At 41.4% G+C, this 17,151-nt stretch overlaps 1 long non-coding RNA gene across 2 annotated transcripts in view; it reads right to left on the reverse strand.

The window, feature by feature from the left end:
• Positions 1-2,368: 2,368 nt before the first annotated feature.
• Positions 2,369-17,151, reverse strand: part of LOC121668562 — a 52,620-nt gene continuing 37,837 nt past the window's right edge. For both annotated transcript variants that reach the window (XR_006017451.1, XR_006017452.1), the window contains exons 4-5: positions 16,388-16,456; positions 2,369-2,569 (exon numbers count right to left, since the gene is read on the reverse strand). This is a non-coding gene — a long non-coding RNA (uncharacterized LOC121668562). The remainder of the gene's footprint in view (positions 2,570-16,387; positions 16,457-17,151) is intronic.

Consider the following 17,151-nt stretch of genomic DNA (forward strand, 5'->3'; position numbering starts at 1 on the left):
TCTCCCTTCGTCGAGGGCTGCTGGCTGCTACAGTGTCTGGGGCCGGTGCTCCCCTGGGTAGAGCAGAGGCTTCAGAGGAGCAGCGTTAAAGCTCCGTGCCTCCAGCTGCTCCCCACTCCTGCCGCACACCGCAGGGGCTAGCCTGGGCAGCGGACAGCAGTGGTCACTGTGACACCCAGGTTTAGGTAAACCTAGAATTTTGGCATATTCCTGGTGTGAAGTTTTTTGGGAGAGTGTGGTGTTGTATTCCCCACTGATTCATTTATTAAATGCCTTTCACATTGTTGCCCCCACTTCCCCCTGCCCTTAGCCCTGGCCACTCCCTCAGGCTCTCCCTATTGGTTCCTGTACCCCAACTCTGCGCAGGGACTGCCCCTGAGCTCCTGACAAAACCCTCCTGCGCCCAGATCACGAGGTCTTTCTGCGTCTGGGGATCGTTGGGGTGAGATGTAAGATTAAAGATCCTCTAAAACCCTTACGAAGAGACCCTTCTTGCCTCCTTTGCCATCACTGTGTTGTAGAGCTGATAGCTGCCGGAGCAAAACTGTGGATGCGTCCAAAATGGACTACGGGAGGGTGAAATGGTGGCACTGCCCTAAGCAGCTCCGCTGAGCTCTCAGGGAAAGCTGAAGCTTGCTAAATTAAACCTAGCACTACAGTAGGAGAGGACTATGCCATGAAAGACTATGAGGAGTAAAATTTTCACCTTCTCTCTGTTTTCTGTCCCAGCAGTCCAACATGCACAGGGGATTCCTATGTAGTCCAAACTGGTGCTGAAGCAGAAAACGTGCAGATCAAGCACTTGAACTCCGGAGTTGAAAGATACCTCAAGATGAACAAGTAATGGCTGTATTTTATCTCAAGGAGACTTTCAGCCCAAAGAAAGAAAACTTGTGCTTAATTGTACATGAAATCTGCACTTTCTTAGCTTAGTACATGAGATTTCTAGATGTGGAAGAAAGGCAGCTAAGAAATTTCAGTTCCACAGACCAGTACCTCCTCATCAGTGAGATAGAATGCTTTTTCTTTTGTCTTGAAAATGTTTTTTTCCAGACTATCTCCCTCCTTTCTCTAAAAATTCAAATAATTTCTCACATGCTGGAAGCAGCAATGCTCCCCTGTTCCTTTTGCCTTATCAAGTTTCCAATTCCTAATTAAATATATATAAATTCTGAAAGTACATTTAACCATTGTCTTACCATCAGAACAAAAAAGCCTGCCTCTAAAGCAAGTTACGTGAAATCACTTGACTCAACAAGTTAACTAACTTTCTTTTGCCTAACTTAACATTTTAGTGTTTGGCAATGATCCGGGGCTTCTGGTTAAGGAAAAAGGTGCTGAGGGGACAGATTTTTGAAGGTGCTGAGCACCCACAGCACATGCTGATTTAAGCTGATGTTGCATATTCTGGGCTCCTGGATCATCCTCCCCTGTGACATCTTCAATTCACTTTATCTTGGTGTAACAGAATATTACTTTCACTTGTTTCTGTTTTCTTTCCTTGAACAATTTAATTCCACAGAACAGTGATGTTTATCTCTTGCTGAGCTGAGCTGAGCTGCAGAACAGAATTTTCATTTGAAAAATCAAGTACTTCTACACCTACTTCTCCAAACAGAGCCACTACAGGGTGTTGAGATTGCACCTGTGCTTTCCATTGCTGCTTTGATTTATTCCAGCTAAAAGAAAAAACTGAAACTGGAGGTTTTTATTTCAAGTGCTGGACTAGTCCTCCAAATGGGTGATTCAGACCTTGCCATTCATTCCTTGTGCATCTCTCACATATGAGCAATGTATCTCTAAAAGGGAGATGATGTGTTTCCCTTTCTTCTGTTCTTTCACACTTCCTCTTAACTAGTTGGGCAATAAAGTCTGTAGGAATCCTCAGCTGAGGTTTCCAGGCTCAAATGCTATAAGCTTACAGCTGGTTTTTTTCAAAATCATGTTTAAGGAGCTTAATGTTGAAAATGTTGTGTTTAACATCTGTGGGGACTAGTTAAAGAAACACCAACCCAAAGGCCCTGGCAGTGCAAAGGTGTCACAGGGCACTCAGTCTCATACTTCTCAGGCAGACCATCTCTACCAGGAGAACAAAAAGCATGTACAAAAGAAGGGTTAGACAGAAAGATTCTGATTAGCCAAAGAGACTAATTGTCCTTGAATGACTTGCTGCTCACTGCTGGCTAAATCATTGCCCCCTTGTTTGGAGAAGTGAAAGCTCTCAGGAAGAAAACAGTAAGAAGCTTTATCATAATCTACTCTTCTCCTATAAGTTTTATAGAAAGTCCATGACAGGACTTAGTTTTCATGTTACAAATGGGATGGAAAAATAAAAAAATCAATGAGAAGCTAAAAAAGCAAAAGATAATACCTTAGAAGTCATTGGGAGTGCCTCACTGAAAGCCACGGGTTAGAAGGAAACGCTGAATGTTCATGTCTTCCTGTGCTTCAAAGTAATTTTCTTTCCATTTGGCTTTAAAGAATGGCATTTTGGCTGGCTTTATGGCTCTAACATCAGGAGAAATGGGGTGCCTTTCACAATGATTCTGTGCTGAGATGCACCTGAAAGCTAGAGGGGAGCAAAGGGAGATGAAGTAAAGCCTTACCTGAGAAGAAAATCAAAATAGGAATTTTTTATGATGCTCTTTTTTTTCCTTTTATTGTTGATGACAGGGTATGGGGGGAAAAAAGTAGTTGGAGTAACTGATTTTTGAAGGAAAAAACAAATGACCAGATGAGCTTAGCACTACTAGCCATGGGAACACAAACACCTGGGAGAAAAATTATTCAACTTCATTGTTGCATCCTCCTGCAACATAGTCTCTTCCTATGGCATAACAAGAAGTCACAGACAGTAATTTTCAGATGATGGTTAACAAATAGGAACAATGTCAATATTGCTGCAGCATTTGACAACTCTCAGTACCATAAAATCTGTGTAAGAAGTGCTTGTCACTTAGATGTGACAATTTTAAATATCTATAATTTATAGTTTAATTAAAATTAATGTCTTAAGTGCAGGATCATAAGAGTCTGGAGATACACACTCAAAATCCCACTGGAATCCACAGAGACACATCCATGGCTTTATCAGACTAACTACACATTTCTCTTGTCCTGGGTAAATATATGTTTTTCACATAAGAGAAATTTGGCAGAGGTTTTCTATATGTAACTCAAACCTCTGTCTCTCTGGCTTACAATTTGCAAGTTCTTGAAATGCTTCTTAGTCATACATTGCTGAGAGATGTCCATTTGTCTGCCTACACTCTAAGAGTAAATGGGATCTTCAAACAAATAACAAAATTTAAAAACATGCCAAAACAACACAAACTAGTTGGTAATCAGATGCAAACTATTTTGGAATTATAAAAAAAGGCAAGTTTAAGGGGGTTGGTGCTGCTCAGAAAATTGTGGTGTGGGTCTGTCAGACACTCATCCTCAGGTTGCCTATGCCCCTCCTGGTCAGAGCATTTGCAGCCGAAGTTGCTGCATTTGTTTCATTGCTGAAACCAAAGAAAACAAACTTCACTGCTAACTAGCAAGTGTGGGAAGATGGATGCACTTCCTCATGGTCTGGGACTCTGCTCCAGGGGTGACTTCTTGGAGGCAAGGGTAAAAGAACACGTCAGGTTGCTACCTGAGAAAACTGAGAAACATTTGAAGTGTTTAGATTGACAGAGAGCAAAAGGCTAAAATTGGACATTGCCACTTTTTTTAATGTGCTTTTGTGTGTGCAATATCATCTTTCAGGAGTTCCTTGAGGTTGGGCTGCTCTGCATGCAACCTTGCAAAAGAAACACAGGAAGAGGGAGATCAGGCCACATCCCATCTCTCTCTACCTGATTTATGAGATTACAGAGGTGGCTCTAAGTCTCAAACCAACGTCTCATCTCCCTTGATGGCATTTTTTAAGACTGTAGGGAGAATTTAGGTGGTTGATACCTAATTCTGTATCACCACAGAGGTCTGGATGGGGGGGCTTGTCATTCATCTCTCTTCAGAAAGACCCTCCTGGGCACGTGTAAGGGTTCCAAGTGGGAGTTTGGGAACTCTGGTTAACCAAACAGATCCCTACAAGGTTAGGCAGTCCCATTGCAGTTTACAACTTGGTTTCATGTAGCCAATTTGGGCTGGGTTTAAACTGACGCAGTGGTCATTAGGGACTGAGGGAAATTAGAAGATACTGGACTCCTCAGCGTATAGAGAGTGCTAGGGATAGGCATGACAGATGCATGCACAGACTCTCAGACACTCATGAACATGACTGCATTCACAAAATACAGGCCAACTCACACCAGTTTACACCTTCATTTGCATATGACTGAGATGTGTGGCTGAGATTCTGGGATTGTTCGAACTTCAGACTCAAAGTGAAACCTGGGAGTGAACCAGCCTGGTTCATAACTAACTGAAGAGAAAGTTCATGCAGAAACCTGGGAAGGAGAACTGACAGGTTTCACACTTTCCTGTCTCTAGCACCAAAAACAAAACACAGTGAAAGGGAAATTATCAGATTATGGGACAGAAAAATATTCTTCAAACCCTAGTTCATGAACCTTTTGATGAACATGCTCAAAGGCATAAGTCTGAAGCACAAGCACAAATTCGTACATTTTTTCATTATTCCTGTCATCATCTTGCCAAATTTCCTGACAGCTTGGAAGAGCCCTCCACTTTTGTCTGGCCCAAGGATTCTCACCCTGGGGATTATAAGCAGTTTGCAAACGATTCTCATCACCCTGCCCTACTCTCAGGATTCATCTCTATGGATAAATCCTGTAGTAACAGGTGGGATCCATTTTGTTAGCTCATTCACCAGAGAAGTCACATGCTTAGACCCTGAAGGTCTGTCTCATAAATAGAGGGCTCAGTGCAGCCAGCAACAGGATACAGGCAGGCAGTACCAAACTGACTGATGCCAGTCGTGGAGTGAAGGCATCCTTACCCATTCCTTTCCACCCTGGTTCCCTGTAGGAATGTGACCCTTCTCCAACTCTCCATCTCTTACAGAATAACCTGAGAGATCTGCCATGCCCAGGTACTTCCTCAAAGGGTGACTGTCTCTGGAGCAGAAGCATATTAACCTGAGCTGGGATGTGTGCCCCAGAGTTGTCCATTTCAGTGGTGGGAGTGTACGTGTCCAGCAGAGGAGCAAGGGAGTAGTCAGATACTACAACCATTTACTTGTCCCCATGTAAATATGCTGCTCTTGGGAGTCAAAGCCTTTAACTAGCTAAACCTAATTTTCAAGCCCATCAGGGTGCCTTTAAGGTTGTCTGCATCTCATAAGTATTTTAACATTTTTATGAATCTCTGTTCCCTGTTTCTGATAGAGGATAATAACATTCCTCTCATTTACTGGGATGCTGGGGGAATAAATATTTATGAAAAAAAATTGTAGTGGTGAGATTCCATAGGATGCAGCATCCTTGTAAGTACGATAAATAGACTTCAAATATATCATGCAAAACAAAGGAGGTTTTAGCTTCTACACTCTCCAGCCTAGCACAAGGAACCAAAGTTTGTTTATCTCTCAGTGCTCTACAGCATTCTGTGAGATCAGGCAATTTTTAATTTTGTGTGCGTGCATGAGGTTTCTACAAATACCACAGAGCCAAATCTTATAATGATCTTTCATTCTGTCCTACTTCCAGTCCCAGCCAAAAGCAGGAAGTTTAGAGGAGCGGAAAAGCATACAAATCAAATGCAACTGAGCATTCGTGTGTTATTAAAAGACTTTTTTAGGCACCAGCATGGAGGATATGGTTGGGACAAGGATTTGATTTCACCCTTGCTGGCTCCCACGCCCCTAATTAGAACTGAACTCTTTATAGGTAAATAACATTTAAGTGGAACTATTTCTGACCACTGGGGTCCTGCACTCTGCTGTGCAGTGCCCTTTCATTAGGAATTAGCCGACATGATGCTGAATAAACACATTGTATGTTTTGCAAGAGCTCTGATGTGGTCTCTGTTAATTACTCTCTTTAACCTATTACAATCATGTGCTGCTTAGCCACACACACCACAGGACTGCTTGGGAAGGGGAAGATTATGGGGGATGCACACAGAAATTCTTAAAGGGACAGACAGCATAAAGACATGCCACAATGTCTGTTTGAACTGGTGTCAGATACAATAATGAGTGGGTAGGAATAAAAATAAATACACAGCACTTCAGGAACACTTCACATTCTCTAGGTGCTATTAGATCAAGTAATATGACCAGGACTTTCTCACCAACACCCTCTTGGCTCTGCTGAAGGGACCAGCCTGGCTTGCTTATTTGAGGGTTTTTCCGCAATGCCTTTGGCTGTGGTTTGTACTTGGAACCTCACTCTCTCCCCCTCACCCTCAAATTACACTTCCATTCATGACTGCCTATTCAAAGGATGCTTAGATGCATGCTTAATGCTTTGTTGCTAAGCTTTCCTCACAGGTGCCTAAGGGCTTTTATCCTTGGAACAATAAACTGAAAGTCCACCATTCCCCTCTTCCTCAGGTCCCTGTGCTGGAACTCCTAGCAGATTTGCAGGGAGGCAGACAGAAGTCACCACTGCAGGGGATCCTCACTGATCCAAAGATAATTGTGTGTCAGTAATCGGTGCTTTACTATCATTAGCAGCCACTTAAATACAGTCCTGCTTAGCCCTAAGTTAGGTTTATGACTGTGGAATTTGCTCTGTCTTATCAGCTTCACTGGAGCATGTGAATGATCTCAACCTCTGACTATTTAGGCACATAGTCAGAAGGGAAGAGTAGGCAGAAACCTGTGGTTTTTTGACATTCGTTGTAGTAGTCCAGTAAAACAACTCCTTTGTTTAGTCCTGGAGCTGTCTGTCTTCACTGGGTGTCTCCAGCAATGCAATTATGCAGTAATTACAGCAACACTGATTCCCTTCATCTAAACAGTCCCCAACTTTAGATATCCTTGCTTAAAAACTCAGTAGCCTTTCTGAATCTCAATTCCCACATTGATAAAGGAAGAGGCATTACTATTAACACAATTAATTATTAATATAACTATTAATATGTGCAAAGCCCTAAGGCTTCCAGATGAAAGGTGCTGGATAATTGTAAGGTGTTCTCCACACAGCCATGGGCCGTTAGCAACCAACTCAAATCAAAAAAGATTATCAAATACACGCACTTAAAGAGATTGGTCTGATCAAGTAAAGCATTGCCATGGGATATTCGTCTCCCACTTCTACAGACGTTCTGAAGCATTAATCTCCAATAAGTATCACAAGGGATCTGAGGCGTTTCTCTTAAAAGTGGGAGGTATTACCTTGTCACAATGTCTGAGGGCTGTGAGTGACACTGTTATGCCAAATCTCTTGCTGAAATTGTAAAGTTTCATGCAATGAATGTCTGCAATACAGAGTTGATATTGTAGAACTCCTTCCCATCAGCCAGCCAGAAACTCTGTGGAAATGCTGACACTTTCAAATCCTTTTTTTTCTTGAATATTTCATGTGGGGGCTGGTGGGCCTGCTAGACAAGGAACAAAGGGAGTCCTATGGTGGGACAAGTCCTAGGTTTCTTTCCAGCTTAGGGTGACTGAAAAAGCTTCCCCCAGAATGCTCTGTTCTGTTATGTTAATATACTCCACTTCTGCTTCCCTGGTTGGTTCCATTGGCCACTACACCCCTTGTTACCTTATACACCCTCAGAGTTTCCCTAGTGGTTCCCTTACCCTGGCCCCACCTTTATATTGCCCCTTGCCCTCAGATCATTGGTCTCTGATGCTTTCTCCACTCCGCTGTGTAACCCTGGGCCCCCCATTGTTCATAGGCTAGTTTCTCTGGAACCTTGCACGAGTGTGGTTGCATTAAATCTCTCCCGTAGAACCCCATGCGAAGACCCTTCCTGCTCCTTCATTGTCGGACTGTTTTGCCAGCTGTCTGGTGTGTGTGTGTGTGTGTGTGTGTGTGTGTGCAGGTGTGGTGGCTGCACCGAGCAGCTTCCTCCTGGAGACGCCTTTTGGGAAGGTTGCGGCACTTTACCATCCACCTCTGCTGCGGCAATTTCAGTCTTCGTACAGTCCTGTATCTGCTGGGGCTAAGTTGCTATGAATCAGTCAAGGCTATAAAGAGATGTACATAGAGTGCCCTTTGTTGGAAGTATGTCCCAAATGGCTTTCCATTCCTGTTCTCAAGAGGTAGCCCAGATTCAAGCCTACTTAGACTATAGGTCCTCTTATAATCAGTGGAGACAGATAGGCATTTCCAAAGGGCAAGATAGCTCACACCTATGATGACTTGCCCTCCGTAGGTACTTAAATTCCCTGAACTGTCTTCTCCTACTGTACGCTGGGATCGCCAAGCTCCAAATCAAGTCAGTCGAGGTGCTTAAAGGAAGCGTTTCAGTAATGTGATCATGATGGGTTGGGATAAATTTAGCACCCACTCCCCAAGCTGTCATATGTTCAGACAGACTGCAGCAAAGAAAACTTGGAAGAGATTCCACCAGGGTTTCCTTGTCAGCAAGAGCAGTGCCAGGACCCAGTATGACACTGCCTTGCAGCTGACTCAGCCTGTTGTGACATAAAGACTAAAATTGGTATTAGATATAAACCTGCTCTCCAGAATTTCCACCACTTTCCTTCTGCAGTGGATTAACCTTGGCTAAGGGTCTCACTGCCCTGGCATGGGCCCTTCCCCAGGCTGCAGCCCTTCAGGGCTTTGGGAAAACAGAGACAGTGTACAGATTATTGAGAAATTTATTACAGATTATTGAGAAACAACTCAATGCAATTTATTACAGATTATCGAGAAACAACCCTCAGACTCCTAGAAGGAAGTATGGTTTTGGAAAGAGATCAGAATGGTCTTGTTGGGAGTTGTATTCTATAACAAGTGGCTTGCACTACCCTTGTAAGTAGGGTTGGAAGGCTGCATGCATGCATTTCTGCTTTTCGGACTGGTGGAGCTAATTGACTGCCCACAGCTCTAGCCTAGACAGCCAGACAGCTGGAACCACTAAGGACTCTTCTGCCTAAATGAGTTAAGTAAATGAATTAAGCAATCAGACACAAAGGAGTGGGTGTGCAACAATTGCCTATCATTTGAAATGCAAGGCACGAGTAATTGATTGTGCAGTTATTGTGCCACACAACATACATACACATTCCTTGCTCTTGTTTGCAGTGTGGAAAAAAATAACTGCAAGACACAGATAACAATTTATCTTCTCCTGTGTGGTAACAACATCAATAGTCATTATTCTAAACTCTTCCTTCAGAATATGCTGGGCACTTCAACAAAAAAAGCAATTCCTTGCCTGAAGGACTGACAGCCTGTGCTGGATTCTGCTTCAGTTAAATTACACCTAGCTTCTAGTACTGGCTGGATAGACAATGGGTCAAGAGCAGCCCTGAGCAGAGGGAATTGGGGGTGCTGATTGCCAAGAAGTTCAATGTCATCTGACAATGTGAAGTTGCAGCCCTGAAAGACAACAATGTCCTGGGCTGCATCAAAAGAAGTGTGGCTAGCAGGTCGAGAGAGGTCTCATGAGAACTCATCTGAAGTACTACCTCCATCTCTGGAATCGCCAGCATAAGAAGGATGTTGGACCTGCTGGAGCGAGTCAAGAGGAGGGTCACAAAGATGGTCACAGGGCAGGAGCACCTCTCCTATACAGACAGGAGAGTGTTGAGAGGGTTGGGGCTTTTCAGCCTGGAGAGGAGAATGCTCCAGGGACACCTGAGAGCAGCCTTCCAGTACCTAAAGGGGTCTTATAAGAGACCTGGAGAGGGACTTGTTATAGAAAGGTATGTAATGATAGAACAAGGGGTAATGGCTTTAAACTTAGAGAGGGTAGGGTTAGATACAAGGAAGAAATTCTTCACTGTTGGGGTTGTGGGACATCAGCACAGTTTCCCCAGAGAAGTTATGGATGCACAATCTCCAGAAGTGTTCGAGGCCAGATTGGATGGGGCTTTGAGCAACCTGATCTAATGAAAACTATCCCTTTGAAGTGAGGGGGGTTGGAATGAGACAATCTTTGAGTCTCCTTCCAATCCAAACTATTCTATAATTCATCACTGGGATTTAATGTAACAAAGAAGTCAGATAAAAAAGAGAGAACGGAAGTGAAAACAAGAGAAGCAGAAGGAGTACTTGGTTATTCTCTGCATGCTACCTGGTTGTTTTTATAGGCTATGTCTTAAATATATTGATGCTGGCAGGTGAGGAAGCACAGCAAAGGAAAAAGGAGGTGACAATTATGGTTGTGGCAATTTGGCCATTGGGATTTGATGACTGGCATTATTGACAGAGGAGATTGCAAGGGTCCCTGTGGAAAGAGACAATGGAATTCACTGAATAAATAAGACATGCTGAGAAAAAGTTATGAGGCCATATATCTTGGTTTACACACAAGAACATCCAACTCAGCTCTCCTTAGAAGCTTTCCACCAGCTTTATTGAAGCTAGATGGAGACAAGGATATTTGTGCAGAGGTCAAGTTCTTTCTCATATATCATTTTTGTTTAAAAGTGGTTTCTTTCTGGAAAACAGTACCTTAGGCTTCCAGTAAACAGCATTCTCTTAATACACAGAAACACTAATTCAATACCTAGTTTGAGAGAAAAACAGATAAGTGGGCACTGAAATTATGTCAATTTGCGCATAAAGCCATCATTTTTTAAGGACAGCAGACCCTTATTCAAATGCCAGAAAATTGCATCCTCTTATTCTTGCATTGCCTCAGAAGAAAATAATTAAGAAGGATTGAGCAAACACCCAAACAGCTCTGACAGGTCACGTTTCTGTCACTGAAATACTTAGATTTTGGGTTCTCCCATCCAAATGCCATTTCATCAAAGCAGTCTTCAACCCTCAAAACTTAAAACATGAACAGAAATGTTGGACAAGGAATAAGTAGATTATTTTTATTCCTTATTTGTTGGACTCTAAGACCCAGACAATGATACTTAGTCATGACCAGCAGATCAGTTTATGATAAAGGTGGAGACTGGATCCCGCTGAGGGGAACTCCATTTCAGTCGCACTGTTTTCTTTCTTCTACCCACCTGCATCATGAGTGCCTCCATGTATTGACACACAGACATTGGAAATAGCAAGGGGAAATGACCTGGCTGTTACGGCAGAGAATTTAGGTGCAAATTGGTGTGTGTATGGAAAAGAACAGGACAGTAATTTTATGTGGGATGAGAATGCATTTCTGCTCTGTGGGACTTGTCTAGACAGGTGGGATGGGAGGGATTTGATGGTAGCAATTTGATTTTAGATAGGAAACATCCAAGTCCTTATGTGAAGGTTGAGAACTTCAGCTCAAAGATTTAAGGAGCCTGGGGCTTAGGTTTGGTTATGGATTTCCTTCATTCGCATTTTCTTAAACTCTTTGATACTGGGCCAAACTTAAACATGAACTCAAACATCCTTTGCTTTGCTAAGATTTCTTACGTATATATGTGTTTTTCTTATGTTCTTATGTATGTTCACATATAGCTGTGGGACTTGTAACCTCATAGATGTAAATGCCTGTGGGATGGGGAGGCCTCTGCCACAGCTGACGATCCAGCATGATTTGTCATCCACCACTGGGAGACAGTCTGAGATGGGACTGGAGCTGTGCTTGTTTTCTGTAGTGCGGGAAGAAACTGCCCTGACCTCAAGTAAACAGAAAGGAAAATCACCTATTTCTTATGACAAGGAGAGAAACTGAGTTTTCAAGCCCAAATTTGGAGTAAAAATATGCCCACTTTGCCAGAAATCAGAGGTAAATCATTGCAATGTCCTGTCTCCCAGAAATACACACATACTGATAACTCAGGGTGTCCTCTGGCCAGTTCAGCCTGCACAGTTGGAACCTTTGTTTTTAGTTTTCGGCCAAAAGTGGAGTAAATATTTGCAAGAGAATATTTTCCTAACAGGGACACTCTCATTTGCTGGAAAAGAGCTCTGGCATCATCCTCTTTTATTGTACAGTCCTGTAAGCCCAGGGCAGGCAGGGACAGAGAAATAAATCAAGTGCTCTGAACCTGCATGTTCAGCCTTTACAGTAAACCCTGTAAGAGTGGTTCAAACAGGAGAGTGCTGATAAGGTGACCTGACTTCACAGAATTTTGGAGAGCAGTTCTTTGAACTTTGGAAGCTTCATTTGTAAAAGATAAGATTGAGGGTCCTAAAAAAGGCAGGAAAGAGTTGACAAACTGTTGTCACCTGGGGTGACACCCGATAATTTTCCTTTCCGGTTCTAAGAACAGGGCATTTTAGAAACACAAGTGGACAATAACCTTTTGGCTGAGTCTATTTGACTTTGATTCCAGTCAAATTCACATTTTAGGCTTTACTTAAGTAACTTTGATGTACTTTAAAGATTAGGTCCCGATAGTAAAAGAACCTGTACTGTTGTCTTTGTTCAGGTGCTATTAAAAAAGGGAAAAACATCTAACAGCTTTGGTCACCAGCTTTGTCATTTGCTGGATACAAGCATTATTACTTTTTTGTCAGTATTCATATCTTACTTGCAGCCCCTGTATCAGGATCCTCTGTGATAAGTAGTGTTTATTAATGAAAGACAGTGCAGCCTGGATTCAGCAGACCTAACTTGAGACATTTACCTGAGAAATCTAATTTAGGACCACAATCAATTGATGCTTCTCCTATAAACAATGGGACACTATGTAGGATGCTTCAGACATTTGTCAGCCACTTGCCCTCTGGAAGTGATTCTCTGCCTTGGCTATACATAAATAGTGCAGGCACCTGAATTGCTGAAAGATAGGTAAGATAAATCTGAGCTTTCCTTCTCATAGAAGGGAGTAGAGTAAAAAAACAAAAGAGAAAAAGAGTAGAAGACAAAATTTTTTAACCCACTGTCTATACAAAGACACAAAGAGTGTGAGCTACACAGCTTAGGTTATCTGCCCAAGGCCAGACAGCAGGAGACAGGCCCAGGTGTTGATCATGATACTATGAAAACAGCATTTTACCTATAAAAAAAAGCTTACACCTCTGGCAGTGACTTGAAGATTTTCCCTGATATAAACAAAGACACTTGAACTGGAAAATGCTTTAAAAAAGTAAGTATTCATTCAATTTATTTATTTCCACTTTCAGAAAAAGATTGAAAATTACTAAATCTTATTACTTTTCACTTTTTCCATGAAAGTTCTCAGGAATATTTTTTTATGTCCATAGGATATCAAGGATATCACATAAAAGCTAATGCTGAAGTTTGTTTCTCATCTATTGCATGTGATAGTTTTGGCCATACAAACAAAGCAACAAGACTCCAAAAACCAGTCATGTCTCTGGAATGGAGCTGGAGTTGTGTGGTCTATGCCTGCCCTAAAATATGACAAAACCCAAAAATCTTCAAAATTTCCATAATTATTTATTTCCTTTAAAAAATAATTTTCATTTACTTAAGCTTTGAAGTGAAAAACTGTTGCAAAGAACAGAAAGAAACGTTCCATTTGGACATTGAAAATTTGGGGTGTATCAACATTTTTTCTTTAACTGTTCTAGATTCCTTAGAACAACCCAATATCACAAGTTTTACTTCTGAATTTTTTTTCCTTTTTCTGGGGTATAAGTATGCACAAATAAAAACTGATTAGAGCAGATCAGAGCAAAAGTCTTGTCTGATTCAGTACACAGTCCCACGACAAGGTCTATTTTTCATTTAAAAATGCCAAGTAGATTGAACAAGAGAACTGAACAGCCAGAGACACAGTTGGCACAAGTAGCCTGTGCACAGCAAATGGATTGAAATATTCATGAATAATATATGCAACAAACAGTTCCAAAGCTGTAAACAAAGGCACAACAAATAGAGATAGAATGAAACTAATGTAATTAATTATTTGCTATAAATACTTTGGCTGGTTCTTACGGATAAAATTTCTGCTGCTATGAAGAGAACGAAAATTTCTGAACTATAGACAACAGAATCCAATTCAGTATTTGACAGGAAGAGTTTGAAATTGTATCATAATAAGAAAGAGGAGTTCACAGATTAGCAAAAAAATAAGAAAATTTATTGCATGAGCAATGGAGTATGAAAAGGATTTTGCCGGAGTACCCTATCTATCTTTGATGTCCACTTTAAAAAACATACTTAAAAAAAGCTTATTGAGAGTAAAGAGAAGAGACAGCAAAATCATGTGAAAATTACATAAAATGTACTGCTGTGAGGCACTGAAAGAGCTGCACTTGCTTAGCTGCTTCCTCAAACAGAAAACAGTGAAGCCTGAAAGTGGAAAGCTTAACCAACAGGAGACACTCTTAAGAGAAAAGGCAGGTCATTTATTTCTTGATTTTTTTATATTCAGTGTGTGCACTAGTGAAACACAAATTGGTTAACAGTGCAGAGTTGTGTGAGAAACCATGCCAGATGTTGCAGATATTTGTGAGGAAGATAGTGTTTGTTTGCTTAATAAAGTCTAAATAGTCTTCTCCTTGGGGATCCAGCAGTCAGGGTGCCTAGGAGCCTGGCAGAAAGAGAATTTTATGTGGACAAACTCATTGTTTCTGCCTGGGAGAAGGCTTGTTATAGATTTTTGCTCCAGAGAGTTCACTGTCCTGCTGTACTGGAGTTTCTTCTACTTCTAAATAGGCTTCAGCCATAGGTGAGTTTGCAGTAAACAGGCAGCTGTTCACAGGAAACTTTGTTCTATGTTGACATCAAAAATACTCTTTGGGCCAGTGACCTAGAGAGCAAAGAGCCCTCAAAGTGGCAAAACTGCCAGATCACTCCACCACAGTCCATTAGAAAAGGCCATGTGCACACAGACTATTCACCATCTCCAATGGTGTGTTTGTCCTTGGAAGGCCAAACATATCTATTACCCAAATAAACACAGTCCTTTAAAAACAAAAACAGTCAAGGCCAGGCTACTCAGTACTCCATTAAACTACTCAGGAAAAGCACTCAGTTCCTAGAAGCTTTGAAGCTTCTTACCCATCCCACCTTCCCACCATTGCACCTCTCTGATAGGACTTGCCTTTGCCTTTCCCACATCACATAAGATGCCCTCAGGACGAGGCTGACAGGGGCACTTTGGAAAGGAAAGTAATTAAAGTCATTTGTTCATTGGAAGGAGGAGAGAAGACAGAGGAGATAAAACAGATGAGAAGAGGGATGGCTCTCTGGGTCACAGTTTAGTTTGTCAGTGAATTAGGGAAGGGGAAATGAGAATTCACTTTCCAGATCCAATCCACATTCAGGTATTTCCTACAAAGAAGAACTTGAGCAGCTAAAGCCGCTCTAAGGTCACATTAGCTGAGGCTTAACCATGTGCTGAGAATGATCACCAGATTATGACCATCAAGGGAGACCTGCAGGAAACACTTTGTGAGTTTTCTGGGGATCAAGAAATCCCTGGCTTATGAGGTTCTGAGGATGCCCTTCTCAAATCTCTGTTCAAATAGCTCCTTGGGTTTTCACAGCAAAACCTCAGACTAGGAACCTGTAGGCTCTAGACGCTTCCACGTTTGGTTGGTAACAGTGCAGCTGCCTTGAGGATTTGAATTTTAGACTTGGGTATTAAAAGTGGGAGGTAGGAGGCAGTTGATTTTTGTAGAGCTCCAACATTATCTATTGCAATGCCTCATTAAAGTATTGCATTAAAGAGTTTCAGCTTTTCATTCTTATCATCTTATTGAATTGTCTTTCCATTCCATCACTTCATGGTTGGAGCTAACAGTCTGTTCTCTTATATTCCCTAATCCCACTAATTGTCTATTTTGCTCAACTGCAATTGTTCACAATGCTTCACCTTGAATACAAAACCACCTGGATATATTTCTTCTTCTTCTTTGCTTTCAGTATCGTTTTATTGCCCCCTTTTTCACTCTTTTCTGTAAAATCTCCTTCTACATTGACCTTCTAGGTGACAAAAGCAATTTAAAAGGCAACTACAGCTGAAGCTAGTATGTTCAAAGTGTTTTGCTTGCAGTAGGAGTACACCAATAACATTCTCTTCCTACACATGTTCATCTACACTAGTAAGGAGTTATTCCTTAGCTGTGACGTATCTGAAATCATAATGAAGTCACCTTGCACAAGACAAGTGGAGCTGAACAGAAGGTTTTCCATTTTTTGTGAAACCTCAAAGTTCTGATACTTGTGGCTATACAAAATAAAGATTAAAAAAATTAAAATTTTCAATATATGTTGCAAAACAAAAGTTACATTTAAAATTTAATGCTGAAGTGTCGTACTTCCTTTTGGATGTGTCCAATCACCTCTGTTCGCACTATTACAACACTGCACAACTTTATCCTCTGTCTGGGTTTCACCTCTGTTTGCTTTCCAGAGCAGCAGGACTCCATGTTGCTCAGCAAAAAGTCAGACAGGCAGAAGAAAGGACCCCAGCATATAATGGAATATTTAAATTTTCCTGTCCTACCTCTTTGTTTCTTTCTTCCATCTTCTCTGAATGCTCAACCCAAAGGTTCTTCTCTGATATCTCCAGAACCTATCATGTAGAGGAGAAATAGCCATCTTATTCGTCTGCCCAGTAGGCAGGGAAAAGAGCAGATCTGGTTTCTTCTGAAAAGAAAAGTTACTTCTCTCAACTAAAGTGAGCCATCTATCATGTGGATGTCTACATCTGAGTGATTTCCCTAAGATACTTTTATAAATACTGGGAAGAAACTGGCAATTACAGAGTGTGAGGTTCATCTTTTTTAGACATTTATCTGAATCACCTACTAATATCTGTATTTCCCTGCTGGCTGTGAAGGGGATTAATAATGGTAGTTCAGATGGACTCTTATATTGCAAATATTTACAGTGAGACAACATGGAATTGTTCAGTACAGTAAGTCTTTCCTACTTGAACAAGAAAATATTAAGTCATAAATAGCAAAAGTTAAATTCTGAATCTGTGTTAGATACAGAATCTGTGTAGTTGCTTTTTACTTCTAGGACTGTAGATTTCAGTTATGCCCTCTCTGAGTTATAGATCTACAAAATTTGAGACAAGTTTTAGATCCCCTTACTGTATGCAATAGCTATTGACCATTTTCACTGGTTTGGCCACTCTGAAGAGATTGAAGTTGACTGCAGAAGCCAAACCCTAGCACGGTTTGCTGAGAATTCACTCATAGGTTTAAAAAAAAATAAAATAAAAAGTACACTACAGGTGAAGATGAACTTCTCTGGGTGATT

This window comes from Corvus kubaryi, unplaced genomic scaffold, assembly GCF_017639235.1.
Source record: "Corvus kubaryi isolate FWS band 111438036 unplaced genomic scaffold, C.kubaryi_AGA036_p1.0 37385, whole genome shotgun sequence".
Lineage (NCBI taxonomy): Eukaryota > Metazoa > Chordata > Aves > Passeriformes > Corvidae > Corvus > Corvus kubaryi.